At 50.4% G+C, this 6,034-nt stretch overlaps 1 long non-coding RNA gene across 1 annotated transcript; it reads left to right on the top strand.

The window, feature by feature from the left end:
- Positions 1-365: 365 nt before the first annotated feature.
- Positions 366-5,035, top strand: LOC112971910. Its single transcript, XR_003255497.1, has 3 exons — positions 366-488; positions 590-668; positions 752-5,035. It is a non-coding gene; the product is annotated as an uncharacterized LOC112971910 (long non-coding RNA).
- Positions 5,036-6,034: the final 999 nt, after the last annotated feature.

Below are 6,034 nucleotides of genomic sequence, written 5' to 3'. Positions count from 1 at the left end.
CCTACCCTAGATTCCCTCAGCTGCTGCCACCACCTGCTCGTACTTTCTCTGCATGGGGCCACATGCTGGAAGGACTCCCCTCCGTGGCCCGTGGCCCATACACTGCGTAGCACCAGCACACCTCCTCAACACATCACCTCAAAGGTCAGCCTTGTCCCCTCTCACTCAACAGGCTGCTTGTGGCCTTGCCTCAGGCACGAGGAAAGAAGAAATCTAACGGACATATTCCTCCATTTTTATAAGATACCTGTACCTTCCTTTTGGCCCATGTACAGGCTAAGCTGACACTACTGTTTTGTTGGGGGGAGGGGAAGACGGAAGGGGGAAATTGGCAAATACTTTTTCCTTCCTTCAGACCCCACTCAGAACGGAAGAGGCACAGTGGGCTGTACAGCTGCAAATTCTCATATTAGCTGTCTCGGCTGGAGTATTCTGACACGTTACACCTTGTCCCTAGTTTGAGTGAAAGACACACAGGCAGCATCAAGGTACGTTAAAACAAAGGCATGCACACAGACGTGTCTAAGCTGATATTTTCACAGCACCAACAGCTCTGCGCTTCCAGGTAACTTCTGCCCCTTATTTTCAGGAAGACCAGACAACCTTGGAGGATTTTCTCAGAAATCACAGAGACTGCAGGGCTGAGTGTGGAGTGTAACGAGACACAGGTTAGCAGTACCTGAGGACTACTAAGTTAATTTGGGGACCCTTTAAACAGTAGGAACTTGCACAACTGCATCCACTCTTGCAGCACTGCCCCTGTCTGACGTGTTCCCTGCCAATCACACCCACTCTGACTCCAGAATGAAGAGGCTCACGGTGAGGACTGATGCAGCATGAACCAGAAACATGTTAGCAGCAACCGAGGAGCGAAGCGCAGCTGGCACTACAGAGAAGCAAGAAACACATTCAGGAGCAGAGGCCAGAGCACTTGTTGATGTTGGAAGCTTGCGACAGTCTACAGCTTTCCACCTCTGCCTACTCTACAAGTGCTGGTATTCAAAGGCAGAGACGGCTCCTCCACCGAGCGCTGAGCTGAGCAGGGCGGCAAGGATGGGAGTGGGGACACTGTTGTGGGCTGAAGGGATGTAGGCTGTGCAGACCACAACTGTGTCCAAGCCTGAGGCGGGTAGTCTCTGAAAGCTTTTGAGCTTGATTTGCTTGCAATGTTTTCTATGGAGAGCTTGCCAGTGGAGCTCCTGGAGGTCACTGAGAACTGATGAGGACTGACAGCAATCTCTTGGTCTAAGCATGTAGAAGCCACTGCAAGGGCGTGGGCTTTGCTTCCAAAGGGGCGCTCACCCTGCTGGGAAGTTCCGACCAGCTGCTCCGAGGCTGTATGCTTAAGACGGGATTATCCAAAGGGGTCTCAGCTTACCTGCCTCCCAAGTGCAGCCTCACCAGCAACGCACCAGCACTTGCAGGGAAGTCCAGCCTGCTTCCAGTGTCAGTGGCGAGGATGGGCAAGTAGAAACCCAAGACGCTCTGTCATTGCGGCCTGGAAGAGAGCAATGGGAGATGGTTCTTTAGGAGAAGACCTCAGGTTTCCGTCACAAGGACCTTAAGAAAGCAGCCTGACACCTCGCAGAGATGCCAGCCTAGCCCTCTAGCAAAGTCAACTGTTTTGTCTTCTAGCCTCTTGTGTGTTTCACTGGTACTAAGTTACATGACCTCTGGTATCGCTCGAGCTCCCATAGATCTGGCAGAAAATAAAATAGGCAGCAGCATACCCTAAGCTCCGGGACAGGTGCACGCCCTCCAGGAGGGCTTGCCATAAGCCCAGCTGGGCAGTGTTTGTGGGACTGTGGCCTGGCCTTGTGTCCCCAGCAAATTCACAGCTCCCTCCCGGCCCCAGATCCTGGCCTGTGAGATCYCAGCAAATCACCCAACAGCCTCCTCTAGCCCAAGCTTGGGAGGAACGAGCCCCTCCTGACACCCGGGGGCACAACAGCCGATCGATCGGGACTTCCCAAGTCAAGAGTCTGTCCCCAGAAGGGGAGACAAGGCAGTGGGGGCTGCCCGCAGAGGCCCGGAGGTTGCCCCTGCCAGGAGGATCACTCAATCACTCGTCTCCCTTCATCCTCAGTGTCAAGAGTTAAAAATAGCCGCCTCTTGCAAGACTCCTGAGCTGGCTCATGCCTGTTGCTGTAGTTGATACGCTTCCACTAATAGCTCCCGAAGACATTCCTCAGCGGGTAGGTTGCCTTCTATATCGCACCGCAATGTGTTGCCACGTCAGGGTAGGACAACTGTGTTGTGCCCTAAGATGGCAGATGCTATTCTTATCTCAGAAGGATTTGCTCAGGCACAGCTCCTTTCTCAGCCAAAATGTTAAAAATCAGCAGCAGGCCTGAGTGTGCTCTCGCTTGAAAGAGCATAAATCAAGAGTGACCCCTCTGAAGTCAGTGGAATGACACTCTGCAAACGCAGCACAGTGCCCCCCCGGGACGTGGCACGGTCATTAGGAACACAGCAGCTGCTCAGGTACTTCCAGCAGTCAGCGGGGGATCAGTTTGGGGTGAGTGGCAGCGTCACTTCTCTTGGACCCTGGAAATTAAAGAAAGGTCCTGGGGCCCTGGCAGTGTATCATTTTACATCTGCTGCCCCATGCATCCCACTCTGGGTGAGAAAGAAGACAGAACTGTGGGGGCTGCTCCAAGCTTCCTCCAGCCCAGCTTGTCAGGAGGGCCAGCAGTGCTGCAGAAAGCCATGTCCCTTTGCTCAGGCTGTGTCTTCCCAGCACTCACTGAGGGAGGGAAATAGGGGTGTACACCGGAGATCCCTCCAGGGCCACTGGAACTATCAGAGCCACAGGACCACCTCTGGCCAAGCCAGTGGCTACCACATGCTGCTTAATCAAGATCCAGCTCGGCCTGCAGCCTGGCTCCGCTAGCCCTTCCTACAGCTCGGTAACCCAGGTATCACTRCATGGTAATACGGACCACAGGCAACCAGGCAGAGGAGAACCAAAGCCCGGAGACATCAGTTGGGAGGGTGGCTGTGGCTACCCCCTTGCCACTCGGACTGTTGCTCTGAAGACCCAGGCACTCATCAGCCTCTTCCTCAGCAGAGCCCTCTGGGCTCCTGAGGTCTCCTGTCAGTCACAGGCAGCTCAGCCAGGCAGCACCTGACCCTCCCCATCACTCAAGGCACAAATTGCCAGCAGGTGGCAGCATGGAGCCACACAGGTGGACCCTCTTCTGGGCGGCCTGTCTGCTACAGACCAGCAACTAGGTCTCACTTAAAACTGGATGCATTTAGGCCTGGTAAAAGTTCCTGGCCCACATGTTATCACCAGGGCCAAGCAAACGGTTCAACCAACTTCGTGTGTTTGCTGGAACACAACAGAGACAAGTGAAGTGAGCCAAAGGAAGTCTGGGAGTGACACGGTCATTTGATGCTGGGAGAAAAGACCCTGAGCTAACAGAAGCAGCCACTGGTCACTGCACAGGGCCTCATTTGCACTGGGCTCTCTGCTGAGAAAGGACAGCCTCGTGGATGCTCGGAAGCACGTGACTCTCTGAAGGCCAAGACAAGGGATCCACAGCCCTGCCATCTCCCACCGCACACCTGCTAGACCAGCCTAAGGAGAGCAACTGTAGCACCTCTTTTGACAGCTGTGCTCTGGATGGACCTTAGGAGTGCAGGTACTGGGAGAGGCCCCGGGGTCTGGAGCACCCCTAGGGTGATGCTAGGATGAAGATAATGAGATCTAGCCTCTGCAGATTAGAAGCTCTTAGACTCTGAGGCTGGCAAGGGCTACAGAGAAAGCCTTTTGCAGGGTGAAGTGCAGAGGAGTGATTCCCAGAGTCTGCCTTTAGGCTGGCTCCCTGATTAAAACACACTGATCATCACAACAATCACACCAAGGAACAGGATGTGAAAACTGCAGGTCCCGTAGCACTGTGAACCCAAGCAAAGCTCATCTAGACCTCCTGTTCACACACAAAAGCAGAGCAAGCATGCAGTGGGAAGAAGAAATTCTGCCCCTCATCCTCTTCTGCTGCCTCTGCTGTCCTGAGGCTTCATCTTGCAGAGAGAATTCAGGGGGAGAGCAATTGTGCATCAGCTTCCACTTGCCCTCTGGGACCTGTGAACAGGACCAGCTCTTTGGGGGACAGAGCTGCTGTGAGAGGCAGCGTCAGGCACTAAGAGCTACTCAAAACAAAGGCTGTCTCTTCCTTAGCAAGCAGTGTGGTGCAACAGCAGAAAATCTGTGGGGCAGAGCAGCAGGTGTGAGGACCTGGCACCTACACTGAACAGGTTTCATGGGGCAAGGGTGTGGTCCCACAAGCTGAATTAGAGGCACCCCTGGAGTGCCCCTGCTATATGGATCGAAGTGTGGGATGGTGCATAGATTTGCTTCAAGACCTTCTCCACGGCTGTTGCGTAGTAAGCTGGCCATGACTGCAGAAGGTGAGGGCTTTAGAAGGCCAGGAAGAGCAGATGCTCTCCTCGTTTAGGTGGGCTGTGCATCTTGCCCTTGGCTCTGCAGACCCCCTCTCCAAGGAGGAGTCTGTGTGCCCCTGGCCCAGCATGCTACATTTCCTTCACGATACAGCTACTGAGATGGAAACAAGCTGCCCTAACACGAGCCTGTGAGGGACCTTTGCCTCCGGGGGCAGGAGGCTCTGGGATAAAATCCACAAATGCCATTAAAGAGCACTTGGGCATCCTGTTCTGTTGGCTCATAAAACCTAAAGCAGTGGTGTTCAGTGCTACACTAAGGACCCACACAAGATCACTGCCACACCAGGTGCTGTTTTCACCACATAATGGCTATTGTGATCACCTGCTGCAATTAGCTGGGGTGACCATTACACTGCAGACTTTGTGAAGGGCCTCAATCCTGGGAGCTTGTGGGAGAGGACTATCCACGCCCTTTGGCAGGACTGAAGGGATCAGAATTAAGAGGAGCTTTGGAAAATTGGAGAAATGCTCTCAAATTTTGAGGAGGAAATTTTAATGAAGCGCAACAAATCACTTCTGGGAAGATGAAATAAGACAGASAAAAGACAGACAAAAGAATTAGGGAATGGTAGTTGAGGTGAGGAGGAAAGGAAGTGGGGACTAACAGAACAGAAGTTAGTATTGTGTAATAGCTACAGAAGAGGAAAATTTTGGTATTTTTGAACATTTGTTCCATTGAATTTTTTTGGTCTGGATTGGTGTTTGTATGTCATTGTTGCAAACCTAAAAAGCTTATCTAGTAGGAAACAATTCACATTTCATTGTGTTAGATTGGTAATTATGTGAATAAGAAAAGCACAAACTATAATTTGGAGAATATATTTTAAACAAAATGAAATCATAAATATATTTACAACAAATTATTAATATCTGAAATATATGATAGGATTTTAATGTCTCATCATTCTTACAGGATATATTATTGGTTTTTTTAGGATCCTTTAAACTCAATAAATGTTGAAATTTTCTATTTAACTAATTATCTCAGTCAAGGTGTGCTGTTCCTAATGGCACTTTTAGAAAGATTACTGTAGTTCTACATATTGTCCTATGCTTGATTAACAATGCTGGGCAACTGAGGTTCCCATTGATATATTATTAGGACTTAGGTAGAACACCAGTAAGAAATAAAAGATTTCTTTTTCTTGACTGTGATTTTGTGCTGTGCATGGAGGTTAATTGCACTGACGCAGTATTTTTAGAGTCAGGCTGCCTGTCATCTGATAAGTGCTAGTGCAAAGGTCCTAAGAAAATCATCAGTTCCTAATAGCTGTAAAGAAAGATCTCAGAGAAAGGTTAAAATAGACGCAACTGATTTTCTCAAATAGAGCTTCTGTCCAACATGGACTGCAGGGTATTGCCTGAGCACAAAAGCATCATTCCAGTAATAGTAGTGCAAATGTTTGAAAACATTTCCCTTCAGATACTCTTTTTCAGTAAAACCAAATTCAGCTGTTCAGTTCTTCAAGCACTGATGAATCTGACTGCTAGAACTGCAGGAACACTGCCAGCTCCCCAAGTGGAGATGAGCTCCCCATCACTGAGCCTTGCTGTTAGGGTTTCA

The sequence above is a fragment of the Apteryx rowi genome, unplaced genomic scaffold (assembly GCF_003343035.1).
Source record: "Apteryx rowi isolate R43461 unplaced genomic scaffold, aptRow1 scaffold_1122, whole genome shotgun sequence".
In the NCBI taxonomy this organism is placed as follows: Eukaryota; Metazoa; Chordata; class Aves; order Apterygiformes; family Apterygidae; genus Apteryx; species Apteryx rowi.
Note: the sequence above shows the minus strand (reverse complement) of the source record. Positions and strands in the feature narration are given on the sequence as shown.